General features: G+C 47.2%; 1 protein-coding gene across 1 annotated transcript in view; it reads left to right on the top strand.

The window, feature by feature from the left end:
• Window positions 1-6433: 6433 nt before the first annotated feature.
• Window positions 6434-14588, top strand: part of mef2d (myocyte enhancer factor 2d) — a 65965-nt gene continuing 57810 nt past the window's right edge. The window contains 1 exon segment of the mRNA XM_079275456.1: window positions 6434-6606. The gene's annotated coding sequence lies outside the window, so the exon portion shown is untranslated.

Below are 14588 nucleotides of genomic sequence, written 5' to 3'. Positions count from 1 at the left end.
CATGAGCCACACTCGTCATTATCAGCTTCACACCAAGCTACTCATCGCTAATCGCTTTGTCTGATGAATGTGTGAAGTGAACCATTATTGTAATTCTCCACGGCCTGAACAGTGTCTTCAGATGTTTGTCTTTTTATCTGACCAACAGTCCGAAACTCAAAGATTCATTTCATCATTGGTGCTTGAAAAATATACCAACATATTGGTTCCCCACCATGTTACTCATGTCAAAGACTTATTTTCAGATGTTTTCATTTGAATATCCTGCATTTCACAGAAAAAAAGAACTTAAATATTACACATTTATTTTCCGTCTCATCCCTTAAATCATCATGAGTTTATGTCTCAATCTCTAGTTGCAAGTCTTCTTCAATACAGCATGATGTTCATTTAGTACATTATGGTCCATTTAGAGTCACACAGACCATAAAGCAGGGGATGCTTTAGGGCGGGGCTACGCGGTGATTGACAGGTCTCTACCAGAGACGTATACGGCGTCTCTACGTCACTCCTCCTCAGTCCAGATATGCTCACTTCCTGTTCGCTGGTTGCAAAAAGCCAAGATGGCGACGGCCAAACCCGCCGAACTCGAGGCTTCAAAACATCCGTCCACAAACCAACGAGAGACGTCTCGACGACTACGACCGCTCCTTCCATACAGTATGTGAACCAGACACGCATTTCAGGGAGGCTTGTTGAGGTTTGATACCCAGTCCCAGTCACACAGGGTCAACACATAAAAAGAGAATTAAAAAGGACCTGAAACACTTTGTAGTCTCGTGTTCAGCTCCAGCAAACCTGCACAGTCTGTTTATGTTCAGGGAAATAACGACTCGCTTTTTGGCCACGGGAAGATTTTTCCAACAGCACTTCAAAACAAGAACGTCAATTCAAAAGAGGATTTCTCCTCCACAATCCAAACAAAGTCAAATTAACACGATGAATCTTTAATTCCAGACGTGCGCTCTTCTTTTCTGTTGCGTAAGCTAAACGTCTACCCGTCTCTCCGGTCGCTCGTGCTGGCGTGGGAGCCTCAGGAGCGGAGTGATTTATGGCTTTAATTTACTTGATAGATTAAAATATAATATAGCAACACGCATGGCGCATTAATTAGACCCCGTCTCCCTTAAGCCGCATTGTCAGAAAAAGTACTTCACACATTGTAAGAGTGCACTGAACTCATGTGGAAGTTTAAAGAGATCTGTTGTCCTTATTACGGAGACTTCATTGATTTCCCCTTCAAAAGAAGCTTTTTAACAGCCTTGATATTGTGAGTCTGCGTTGCCGTCGCTGTGGCCGTGTTGGGATTAGCTGGAGGTCGGCTGGCTGAGCCGGTGGCGGCTGAGTGAGGCAGACAGTTGAAGGGAACAGGTTGCTGCGTCTGTTCCGGCTCGTCTTGCTGCTCTTGACCTTTTTGACCTTTCAGCTGTGACAGCTCCTGGTGGCTGGGAGATACCACATGTCTCCGGGTTGGTACAGTCCAGTACTGTTAAAATACCAACATCAGCAGGTCACGTTCCATCAGATCCTCCTCGTCAGTTTAAACGAGGGCTATAAGTCACCATATGAGACTGGAATATCAGGGTTTTCACAGCTATTATTCACAATAATTGACTGTAGTTTTATTGATAAAAATGTTTGGTAGTTTCAATGATGTGTCATACGTTAGTGTTAGGGAGTCAAACGGGTCATAATTCATCTCTAATATCTGTTTTTTTTATTGCTGTGAAAGTGTCTGCAAACAACTCGATTTATTCAAGTTCCTCACCAAAAAACTACATTTTACAAGATGACATTGAACACATTGTGATAACGCTGTGAGGCAACAGAGCATGAACACATCTTAATGTAGTTCAATGGGACCTCTGTTTGTTAGCCGTTAGCTTCGGTGGCGCTAACGTTAACTCTCTGTTCTCAATGTAACATAATCAGAGATCAGAGACTAGAACTCATAATGACGAACTGCTGATCTCATATGTTTTTACTTACTATTGTCCGATAACGATCAGCAGTAAAACCATTATTTTAAACTTTGATCGTTAACTTAAACTTCTAAATCGCACACTGCAAATTGGAGAGCCGTCTTTTCCAATCTTTTAACCGCCATTTTGGCGGATATAAAGCCGGTGAAAGAGGTTATGTGTTCAGTTCGGTTTGATGGTTTGTCCGCGAAATTATGGAAAATCTTCTGGCCGGATTTTTCCATGTGACTTGGTTGAAGGGTTTGCATCGGCCAAAGATGAACCCACCGCATTCTGGAGCGGATCGGCCTCGGCGGAGGTCTGGAACAAAAAGCATATTGACCGAATTTAATCTTTTCCAATGAGTGATTTGAAGAGAATGTCGTCACGAATGATACTTTAACATTCGTCTCATGGGCCTCAATCTCAAATCGTGGCAGCAGCAAACATCCCATCGTCACTAATGCAGAGCCTGTGGATTTGCCCAATTTGCCCAAATTAGATGTGGATGTCGGTCATGGACACTTACACCCAGAGGATGTGATGATGAACAGAAACTAAAAGCATGACACGCAAACTGTGTCCCCAAGACAACAGCGGCTCCTCCCAAGCATCAGATCTGTCGGCTGCGTGGCCTTTTCTTCTGGTGGAACGACCAGCCGAATCAAATCAAAGGTAGAAAGCAGAAACGGATCATTTGCCCTATGAATAAAAACACTTTGTCAAGTTTAATTTTACACCCAAAATCACAAGTTTGACCCAAATGGCTTTACAATCTGCTCAGATTGGAGAAGAGGGAGCTCGTCGAGCTCCACAGAAGTTGATTGTGAATGATTGTGCATATGAGAATCCCCTCGACTTTCATTGTGAAGAAGTCATAGGTAATGCATTGGCATGTGCATCACTGCTTTAGTTTCCTTTGAACTTTTGGGTCGACAATAAGCAGCTATTTCTCGGATCAGATTTCACAAAGAACAGTCTGTGAGAGCTGCAGTACTGAAGAATCCAGAGGAGGGAGGACGAAGCTAAACTTCGCTAATGCATCATTTTACAAAACCATTTAAGTTTATTACGCTAAAGCTCCTCAATCAGAATGTAAGCGTGTTCTGTAGAGAAGACTCTGCAGTCCACGAACTAAGCAAACTTCTTTTAGTGTTTCCAATGGAGCCGAGACGGGAAGACATCTGAGCCGTGACGGATCTCGTCTCATGATCACTTTAGTTTGTAGACGGCGGCCCAAACAAGAAGTTTCATACTGACAATACTGGATTTCAAAATAAAGGCACATCTTAAAGGTGATGAATGTTTTGATGTTTTCACTTTGCATTGATGATATTGGATTGTGGATCATTGCATAGATATCGATGTGTGAAATGAATCCCCTTGTTGTAAACTTGACTCTTGAATTTTCTATATTTCATTGAGTTGTATTCATCTCTCATGAGATTCTTGTTGGTGGTCTTAATTTCGGGCGAGTTGGCCCAGAACGCTTGAAGTAGCTGGAGAAAACTGTTAGATATCCGATCGTAATGTTTCTGATGCTGAAGATGATGTTTAAAACCGCTGTCCGTCCAACGTGAAGTCAAACATCGCTTGCATCCGTGCTCCAGCACCGTTGAGCAACGAGAAGCCTGGTCGGACCTGAACACGCGTGTTGATCACAAAATGAGGCGGATGGATAAAGGGAGGATGTGTCGTTTCTCCATGTGTCAGTCTTCTATTATGCTCTCTTTTTGGTGACAAAAATGTGGAGAATTCCTCAATAATGTGGGACACACACACACACACACACACACCAGAGAAAGGCATTGTCATTTTTATTTTTTTTAAAGTTACCCCGTCCTCTGGAGGGGAGGCAGATTTGCATAATCAGGGTATTCACTGTCAAACCCTTGAAAGCATAAATCATGTTTATTCACAAATGTATTTGTCATTTTGGTACAAAGACAAACGCCGGACAAGCTCGTCTTCAACAAAAGCCCTCTCGAGTCCATCTTTGTGGCGGTGCACCTTTCTCACGCATCCTTTTGTTGCCCACGTCTCCTCAGCTACGTGGACGGATGTGAGAGCCGCAGCTCATACGCTTCTGCGTCTCCTTTCAACATAAATACATTCGCCTCTGGGCGAAGTAGCTGCTTCCTCTGACCGCCCTGTTGAGAGAGAGAGATATCGTTTCTCTCCTCAGAGCCGGATCCCCAACGCATGCAGCCAGCACCACAGTCTTGGCCCGGCGCTGGCGTTTTGTCTCAGGAAGAAGCGGAGGTGGGCTCATAGATCCCCGTTTTAGGCGTCGGGCCAACACCCTGTGTTCTACACGGAGGGCCCCCGGAGAACCGAGCACGTGGAAGACAAACGTGGACGGCAAGCGGGGGAGGGACCTGGAGAAAAGGCCAGCGCTTGTGTTTGTTGGGGAAGTGATTGCATTGTTGTGTTTGGTCAGACTGGTCTCATCCAGCGTTGGTAGCGAAACCTATGAAAAACCGAACTGTGAACGAGGACGTATAAAGAACACACCGGGCGGGCGGGAGAGGAGCAGGATGGATCCAACAAACAGGGATCTGACAGCCAGGAGAGCGATGTTTTTTCTGATATTTTCCTAAACCTAACAGTTGTTTCCTGTGAAGACGGAAGTTTATTTTTGAAAAGACCGTATTGAAGTAACGAGCGTAAGATGACACGTTTTGCTGGACTTCTGTAAGAAAACGAATAACGAGCAGTAAGTGTTGGTGGGACATCACAGTAACCGTTGGTGTGGTGGTGGATATATTCTCCTGCTTCAGATGGATGAAGGGAGTTACATATTTTCGGGGCCCTCCCCTCTCCCATGTATCCATAGACGTTGCTGCCTCCAGTGTAAATGGGCCCTTGGAGACTTTGTCCCTTGTTAACCCGTTGTTGTCCGGCCACAGACGGGCCAACCTACACTCAGTGTGTTGTGTGGAAACTATGACACGACAGTTTGTCGGACTCCCGGCCTCCCGGTTTCCCACACCCCTCCGGAGCCCCCTCTGAGATTTCAAGGTCAGTAAAGGTCTGGGGGCTGGCGAGTCATTCCTTGGGAAGCGGACTCCCCCCCCCCCCACTCTCTCTCCGTGGTCATCTAACTGTATCTCACCAAGTTGGGATTTGATTTCCACAGCTCTGGACTTAGCGTCAGATCACAGTCTGACAGCAGACGAGTCCTTTTAGAATCCAGCGTAGAGGGCCGAGGGGCACGAGACCTTACCGGTTTGTTGAACTCTCCGACAGCTGAGCATGCAAAGTGTATATCTGTGTGGTAGGGCTGTGTGTAGATTTCAGGGTGGGTGGGTGGAGGGGGGGCTTTAAGGGTCCAGTGGAACAAAAGGTATGCAGGCAGCTGCCGCCTCACTGCCAGCAGCTCATGATCCAAATGGAGGATGAACACTCACACGTGCACCAGGGACGGGATGGTGTGCAGCGAGGACCTGACACACTTAGCTAGGCAGCTATACTCCCTCTGTCTGCACACACACACACACACACACACACACACACACACACTTTGCAAGCTGTCTCTCCTCATCATGTTCGCACTACATCTTTGTTGCCCATTTTCAAGTCAGCGGCGTACAGTCTCAGGGTTGAGGCAGCCATTGATTTCCATTCATGTCACAAAACCCATATTGGTAAATGTGCTTAAGTCGTTTAATTGACCAGAGAAGGTCTGCAGCTCATGATCATTGTCATTGTAGATTGTTGTGTTGATCAGTGAAAACTTTTGACGGAGATTTGTCATTATTTGATCACAATATTTGATAAACTGAACTAAAGATGATCTCTTTTAAATGTTTGTCGGTTTATAATGCTCCCGTTGAAGAAGCCGATACCAGAGAACAATGCTGAGTAAACGCCGAAATGATCATCAACATAGTTTGTTTTCACTTTGATTCATCTCCTCACCAGCGTGAACATGAAGTTTTTCTGAAAGTGATGATTGAACTAACTCTCCTTTGACAAACTGTTAATGGACTGAGTGGAGACCAGTGGATGCTGCTGGCTGACGTAAAGATGAAATGATGAATAGATTATGTATCTGCAACAATTCTCATAACTAATATTCATCTATTTTTTCCTGTTTCATTCCCTTAAAGATTTGAAACTTCTTAATTTTACACTTTTCCTCAGACACAACATTAATAGATGTGTCCTCCATAAATATGAAAAGAACAGTCAATGGTATATATATGGATAATATTCTATGTTTGCGGCCCTAAAGTTGACATGATTGGTGTTGAAGAGGGCAGAAGAGCCGAACAACAAGCGCCTCACGCTGCCAACAGACACTGATGAATTGGTGGCAGTTGCTGAAGGCATATTAGGGCAAAGGGTGACCTGGGAGGGGTTCATGGGGGAGGGGAGGGGGGGGGGGTACTGTGAGGGTGACAAGAAGCAGCAACAGCGGAGAGGGGGGGGGGGGGGGGGGTGTCCAGTGAGAAGGGTAATTCGGGGCGTCCAGAGCGAGGCGTTTACACCAGCAGTCGTCTCCTCTGCTGCAGCCGGTGGCTCATGAGCTCCGTGATCCTGCACTTGGACTATCGTCAGGCTAAGCTGCTCGTCCACCAACGCTCTCTGTCTGGTGTCAGAGCTCGTCCAAACCGCCTTTTGGCATCTTTAATCTTTGACGGTAAGAGCGACCGACCGGGACTTTACAGCTCTTAAGAGTCTATCTGTGTGTGTGTGTGTGTGTGTGTGTGTGTGTGTGTGTGTGTGTGTGTGTGTGTGTGTGTGTGTGTGTGTGTGTGTGTGTGTGTGTGTGTGTGTGTGTGTGTGTGTGTGTGTGTGTGTGTGTGTGTGTGTGTGTGTGTGTGTGTGTCGCTTCCCATGTAATTGGTCTGAATTGACGTGAACGCTGCTTCACTTTAAACCGTAATTACTTCGAGAGGGAAATGTCTTAAGTGGTATTACTTCTCCTCTGGTGATTCCCTTTGCTTGATATCAGCCGGAGACGCTCTCCCAAACGTTTCTGAGCTTTCTAATCAGCCCGTCGGCCGGTGGGGTTTCGCTGCTGGCGCCTCTCAGGACTTCAGGAAGTAGATAGCGAGGAGTGCGAGACGACTTGTGTGCACTGTTCTCCGTCATCAGCCGCCGAGCTGACACCTTTGCCCCCCTGCCGGCCCCCAGAATGTGCCCCGAGGGCCCGGAGAGCCGCTGGTGTTGTCCTGCGGCTCATAACGTCACATCTGTTCTCTCTCGTCTCCAGTGATCCTCGCACCCGTGACACCTGCTCGCGTACTTCAACAGCACACACCAGCATAATGCTTTGGAGACGTGCACTTAATGGGTTCTTGTTTCCCTTCTACCTTGTTTGCTCTGCTTGTATCTCGGCTTTTCAAAGTCAAGTCAATTCAGACAGAAAGCAAATAGCAGGAAGTTGTTCATCGACGCTCAGTGGCCTCCAGGTATTCGTTTAGAGCTCAGGAGATGGAAGCCTTCTCTTCCATGAAAGCCTCGTATCCACTGTAACACATCTCACAAGAGTAAAGGCATCACTCTCTCAAAGCACACATGTGAGACGGCCTCTCGCCGGCGTTTTCATTTTGAGCCGGTGACAGAAACATGTACCGGTAGTTTCTCACGCTCCTGCAGGTTTGGCGCGGCGCCACGTGTCAAAGTTAACGACTCGTAAAACCTCACAAAAGAGTTTAGCTTTAAATGGACAGGTGAGCATTCCTCCTCCCACTCACCTGCGCCTCCTGAAAATACAGCTGGCGGTGCTTCTGGCCCGACGGGCTCATTGACGAGAACGCGTTGGACTGGTGACGGCCACCCCTCGTACGCCAGGCTCCGGCGGACCACGCCCTGTGTCCTCCTGAGCTTTTGTTGTCGCGCCGCGAAATATTTCAGACGGTGACGCTGTGAGCAAACCTGTAAACGGTGTTGGGAGCTCGCAGTGCCTTCCAGAGCGATGAAGAGTCCATATTCTAGATCTGAGACTAACAGGGCCTCAGCAACCAGTACGTCCTCATTCATCATAACTTCGTCTAATACAGAAACGCTCACTTTTATGTAGTTGTGAATAAATAAGATGTATATATATATCGGATAACACTGTCACTATCTCTGTCATATCTCTATTGGAGCTGCAACGATTCATTAGTCAACTATTGAAATAATCAGCAACTATTTTCATTGTCATTTATTTTGAAAAAAGTCAGACTTCTCTGCTTCAAACTTCTTGAATATGAATATTTTCTCTTTTCTTTACTCCTGAATAACACTAAACTATCTTTGGCTTTAGATCGAGATTTGTCACATTTTACTGACCAAACAACCAAACTATTCAGAAAATAACCCGGAGTGGAAACGAGCGCAAGCTGCAGCCACCATCAGTCCGTTCATTGGTGCGTTAAGGACTGCAGCTCAGCTCAGCTCATCAATTGTGGATTTGTCATCTAATCAAAAAAGATCAAAATCCAAATGTCTCCAGCCTGAGGGATCATCTTCAAATGCCATGTTTGGTCCGACTAACGAGCCAAAACCCAAATCTATTCACTTTACTGTCATATCAAACTGAGCAATGCTCCACATGATTGCTTAATAAATAGCTTGAATAATGATCAGTGCTTGTCTAAAGTGTTGCAGAGTGTCTGTCCGTCAGGTAATAGACTCATTGTTTCAGCGGCACAGGTACAGGTACAGGTACAGGTACAGGCACAGGCACAGGTACAGGCACAGGCACAGGCACAGGTACAGGTACAGGCACAGGTACAGGCACAGGTACAGGTACAGGCACAGGTACAGGCACAGGCACAGGCACAGGTACAGGCACAGGCACAGGTACAGGTACAGGTACAGGCACAGGTACAGGTACAGGCACAGGTACAGGTACAGGCACAGGTACAGGTACAGGCACAGGCACAGGCACAGGTACAGGCACAGGTACAGGCACAGGTACAGGCACAGGCACAGGCACAGGCACAGGTACAGGCACAGGCACAGGTAGCACTTGTTCTACTCACCTGTGGAACCGAGGCGGACTAACGGCACCATGAATTACATTTATACATCCAGAGGATATAAAATTACTTTCAATTGCCCGAAGTCACTTCTGTTCGACGCTTGAATCTTCTTCTATGAGCTCTAGTGGGAAAAAGACGTGTTGACAAGTAACATTCAGAGCCGCTGTCACCAATCTCTGCATGTTAACTAATCAGGTCAATCAATAAAACGTCGACACAGCATCTTAATGTTGCGATACTCAAGTTCACTGGTGTTTCCTTACACTCCTATTGGTCAAACAAAACAAGAAAATGTAAAGTTGTTCGTGTTTTTATAACGTCACATTTTTGATAATTTTTGATTACATTTCATAAAGAAAGCAACCGATTTTCTGAAACAGTTAGCGACAGATTCCTCTGTGCAACAGCACTGTGTTCACACTGTATTGAAATGAATGGGAAGGGACTAAAACACTTATCGATCAAAACCAGTCAACAACCCTCATGAGCTCATCTGATGCGTTTCTCCACAGCTTATATCAGTTTTTCCACTTCCTGACCTTCGATGTCAGCAGTAGCAAACAGAAGCAATATCTCCGAACTGTGACGTCTCTGGCGCTCTTTGTTCATCCATTCCCCTTCACTGCTCTGGTATTGGGTGTGCCGCTGTGTGTTTAGAGCCTGAACTATGTGGCAGTGATGTAACCCGACGGGTCAAACCGCATCGTCCACGCCTCTGACGTAAGGAGAGCCTCAGGGTCAACAGCAGACCTCGCTGAGAGGACCGGACAAAAGCCGTCTTTGTGGCGGCTCACGTGGACGTGCGTGGGTGTGTTATGGGTGTTATCATGTTGTCCTGTATTTGTTTTCATGTAGCTCTTGTGTTCATGCCACACGCTCATAGCCTGTGGCATGAACACAGGGTGTGTGTGTGTGTGTGTGTGTGTGTGTGTGTGTGTGTGTGTGTGTGTGTGTGTGGCTCAGGTAGACCGCGGTATTGACGGGCCTTCCCGGTAGCGTGGGTGTGATTCACGAGCCCAGATGACACAGATCTCTTCACTGCCCCCCCCCCCCCCACCACACAACCCCTCAGAAGTGCTGCCCTTGCACTGCATCAGCCCCCCCCCCCCCCCCCCCCACCTCTCCAAGAGGCTCACCCATGATTGGTTTAAGAGGAGGAGGGGGGGATCATATAACTGCCGGGGTTGGCAGCGTAGACTCACAGTCCCGAGCCAGGCTTCAGCCCCCCCCCTCCTCCACCGTGTGTCTCAGTGACTCCACCTGCTGACGCCTCCACCACAGCCGACATAAATGAAAGCAGCCGCAGGGTTTTGTTGACGAAGTGAAGATGGCGGGTGACTGAAGGCCGAGTCCAACGGTCGCCCCGGAAACATGCGGCAACAGGCTGTAAATATCCCGCAGCTGGTGCTGGCAGAACAGCCTCAAGGTTGGGCCGCAAACCGAGCCCCCCCCCCCCCCCCCCCCCCGACCTCGACCCAGGCAGTTCTGTCTGAGCCCCAGTGAGGAGCGAGTCCCTCCTCTCTAAGACCTGATTCATGCAAACAGTGAGGCTCGCTGCGTATGAACTTAATGCCTTCATGATGATGTGAGCAGATATTTGCAGCTTGATGGGGAAGTTAGACACTCAGAAGAGGCCGACGATGTTCTTCACGTTAATGCTTTAGGCAACAAAATGACCCATTTGGAAATATTTGTTTTCCTCAAGAAGATGAACATTGCTCGTCTGGTCTGACCGGCCGCTGGTCAATAATACAAAAATAGTGAAATGTATTTTCCATCAGCCAACGAACTGAATTATGAACTGACAGTTGTTTCACTATGGGAACTAATAAATAAATAAAATATATAACGTTGCTGCTGGTTTGATCTCTGACGACATCATTTGTCATCTCGTGTTTCGGTCCGAGTGTGAACACTTGAGTGATGAATGACTGTTGTTGCGGTATCGACCCCCCCCTGACTTGAAAGTGAGGGGCAGGTGCTTCATTGCGATGGCCCTCCTGCAGAGGCCATGACTCCGCAGACTGGTCACCCTCCCTCTGGAACCTCAACCCTCTGCACATCAACATGATTCATAAAGATATCGGAACGCAGCCTCGTGATGTCTGTCGGCCGTGTCTGACTCCTCTGGTCGGACGCGAGTTTAGAGTCTTACTGAAAAAGATGCAGATTGAAATTCAAAGTGGACGAGTCTGACCTCGATCACATTTTGTGCTTTTTTTATGTTTGCAATCGTACATGAATTCAAAATATGTGAGCATTGATCGTCATTGTTGGTCGTTGAAGTGCTAAACCAAGAGCAGAGGGGCCTTGGAGGATGAATCTGTCCCGGAAAAGCTGCTGACTGTAATCGTGCACTGATCACAGTTTGGGCCGGTTGTGCTGCTGGGGGTCCGGCTCAGAAACGTGGTGATGGACCTCTCAGCAGTCCTCTGGCACGGTGCTGAGAACCAGCTGAGAACCCCCCCCCCACACACCTACCAGCCCCCCCACCGCTGACTGTTATCTATCAGCTCCAGGCTGCTCTGCTGCCACTTAACACACCAGGGCAGCAAAGACAACACACACACACACACACACACACTTAGGCCTGACCAATAAATCGATGCATCGATGTTGTATTAGAGACTTATCTTGTGAGCATACTGATAACGCTGCTCTTAATTCAAGGGGCATGCTGTAATGTGGCAAAACTGGGCTCAAGATGGGGGGGGGGGGGGGTTTGTAGGAAGGGAATCGTCTGGGTTTTGTCTGAAGAGCCACAGTGTCCGTAACGTACAACCCTTTGCCTTAGAGACCAACAACAGCAGCAGATAAAGACATAAACCTCGTAAATACGTTGTTTTGATTCCGGTTTATTTCAGATTTTCTGCTCTAATTGTTGCCTCCATGTGACCCACATATTGTACTGTATCAGTGGCGCTCAGCCACACGTCACCCGGTTACATCACGTCTCTCCGCGTAGAACCGCGTCTGACCCGAGCGCGCCGGCCTCCGGTTTGTTCCTGCCGTGACTCGGTCCCGCAGCCCTCTGACGCAGCCGGCCCGTGGCGGGAACAGAGGTGGCGATGAATGGAGGCCGGTATCGGCCTGGAGGACCGAGGCAGGCCGTCGGGAGGAAGGTCACCGGTCCACAACCCTCGACCGGCTGACGTGGCCTTTAGCGGGTCACTTAACCCGCTGATCGGCCCAAGGGAAGCCTTCTGACTCTCCACCCGTAGACGACAGAGGCTGTGCTGGGAAGCTTCCGGCTCCCTGTGTCAACTTCCTCTTCATGAATACATGTCGAGAACCGTGACGTTGCCCCCCCCCCCCCCCACCCCGCAGCTTGTGGCTTCTCCGCCCCCGTCGTATCGGAGTAGAAGGTTGAGGCTTTGAATTGTTTAACTGCCGTAGCAACAGATGTCTGGGATAATGAAGCAATTGCAATGTGTTCGAACTCTTCTTTTGTGGACGGATCTTTGATGCAGGCTGTGCCCAATGGACACGTTTGTGCAGCAACAGTTTCTGTTTCTGTTTCAGACCGTTTCTAAAGCTGACTTAAGAGCATGTATTGTGCTGCCCACGTTCTGTTATCTCTGTGACTAATACGGTTAGTATCCTTCTGAACAACATGTGCCATAAATATCTCTTTGCAGCACTCTTCCGTCTCAGTGATTGATTGCCAATTTGTATTTATCTGGATCCTGAGCCGGTAGTGCTGGTTTTGGTCGGTATAACACTTCACATTGTTTCTAAAGGCCTTTACACACAAATGAACTACATGAAAATGCCAATATTTCCCATTAAAACGATTCATACCGGCAGCAATTTGTTTTCGCAACAGTTGCAACACTTTTTCAACTAGAAAATGCATTTCCTGCTGAAAATGCGTTGGAATGCTGAAAGCTGAAATGAATCTCAAAAACAAAATGGATATCCAATTTAAAAAGAATTGCAAAAAGCTTAATAATTCAAAAAGTTGAAAGATTACAAATATGAAGTTATATCACCCCTCTCCTGAAAGAGCTGAACATTTTGATATTCAAACGGTTTCTGTAGCTTAAAAGAATTCCAGCGGTAGTGATATTTGTTGTTGTTGTAGTAGTAGAAGTATTATTAGCAGTATAAGTATTAGTAGCATTTGAATAAGTACTAGTTGTAGCAGTAGTGATATTTGTAGTAGCAGTAGTAGTAGAAGTTGTAGTCAAAGTATGAGTAATTAGTAGAAGTAGTAGTATCAGTAGTCGTAGTAATAGCTGTAGTAGTGCTTAACAGCATTCCAACAATAAAGAAACAGGATAACAATAGTTGGAATGCTTAACAGCATTCCAACAATAAAGAAACAGGATAACAATAGTTGGAATGCTTAACAGCATTCCAACAATAAAGAAACAGGATAACAATAGTTGGAATGCTTAACAGCATTCCAACAATAAAGGTTTTGAAGAGATGGACCGACTAGCAGGATCCTGTGGACCCAGAGCAGCGTCTGTCAGTCTGTCAGAGCTCCACAGCCGAAGCTCCGTTTAGATATTTCATTGAGTTTCCGTGAAGCAAAATGCTCCGAGTGAATTTGAGTTCCCTCTGGTGAACAGTTCGTCGATTTGTCCAGGGCTTTTATTGTGATAGGTAAGAACGGAAAGAGTGGATCTGGTCTGCGCTGCTTTTGTCGAGGTTGAAAGGAGAAATAAAGTTGGTTCAGACTACGGAGCCTCCGTGATGTTGTACGCTCTAGTGTACGTTTGAAACACTTGTTTTCTGTTCTTTGTGACAAAAACAATTAACAAGAAATATATTGATTGTGCAATTAGTTTGCATAATGTGTGTAAAGGCCTTAACTCAACAGAGATGGGTCTCTGCAGAGATGATCCTGAACTGATACTCTAAATGTGAGCTGACGGTTTCAGGGGTTTTTTTACAACCTCGATCCAGATGTGCATGAAAACATCTCTCTTTAGACCGGGAGAAACTTCACAGAGCTTTATCAAGAACGAGTTGCCCAGATGATCCACAGGGACGATCAGACTTCATCAAGTCTGGATTCTGTGCCGGCAGACTGTAGAATCGTGGATGTAGCAGCTGTGCTGGAACACTTTCCTCAGAAGCTTCCTGAGTTCCTTTCTCTCCAGTGTTTGCTTTCATGTCCGTGTTCCTCGAGTCCCGACTGCTGTCAAATGTAAGAGCTCGTCGCTGGTTCCGCCTTAATGTTTCCAGGCGTTCCCCAGGGTTCTGATCTGGGCGCGCTGCAGATTCCCTAATTGCCAGCGTTGAATCTTTTCTTTGTCAAGAGCCTCTCTGCCTCTGCTCAGCGAGGCGGCAGACACACTCCAGGCCTCTGCTGCCCCGCCAGAGAGCAGAGATCCAGCCTGACATCAGACATGGGAAAACAAAGGGAAAAGGTCGAGACTTGACCAACCCCGGGGGCAGATAAAGCATGTGAGATCAGCCCACAGCCTGAAGACAACTCCCTCATCGCGCTCGCTCGCCTTTTGAACTTCACCGCAACCGGAGCGAGTCCCTAACGAAGGCGAACACACACACACACACACACACACACACCCCTCTTTATTGTTGTTCTAATTGATGCAGCCAACACCTCTTTACTCTGCGCGCGGTGAAAGCCCAATGACGAGAGCGACTACAACATACCGGGGAACGCCTAGTC

This window comes from Melanostigma gelatinosum (assembly GCF_949748355.1).
Source record: "Melanostigma gelatinosum genome assembly, chromosome: 9".
NCBI classification, from domain to species: Eukaryota; Metazoa; Chordata; class Actinopteri; order Perciformes; family Zoarcidae; genus Melanostigma; species Melanostigma gelatinosum.
This window is presented reverse-complemented; position numbering and strand designations above follow the sequence as displayed.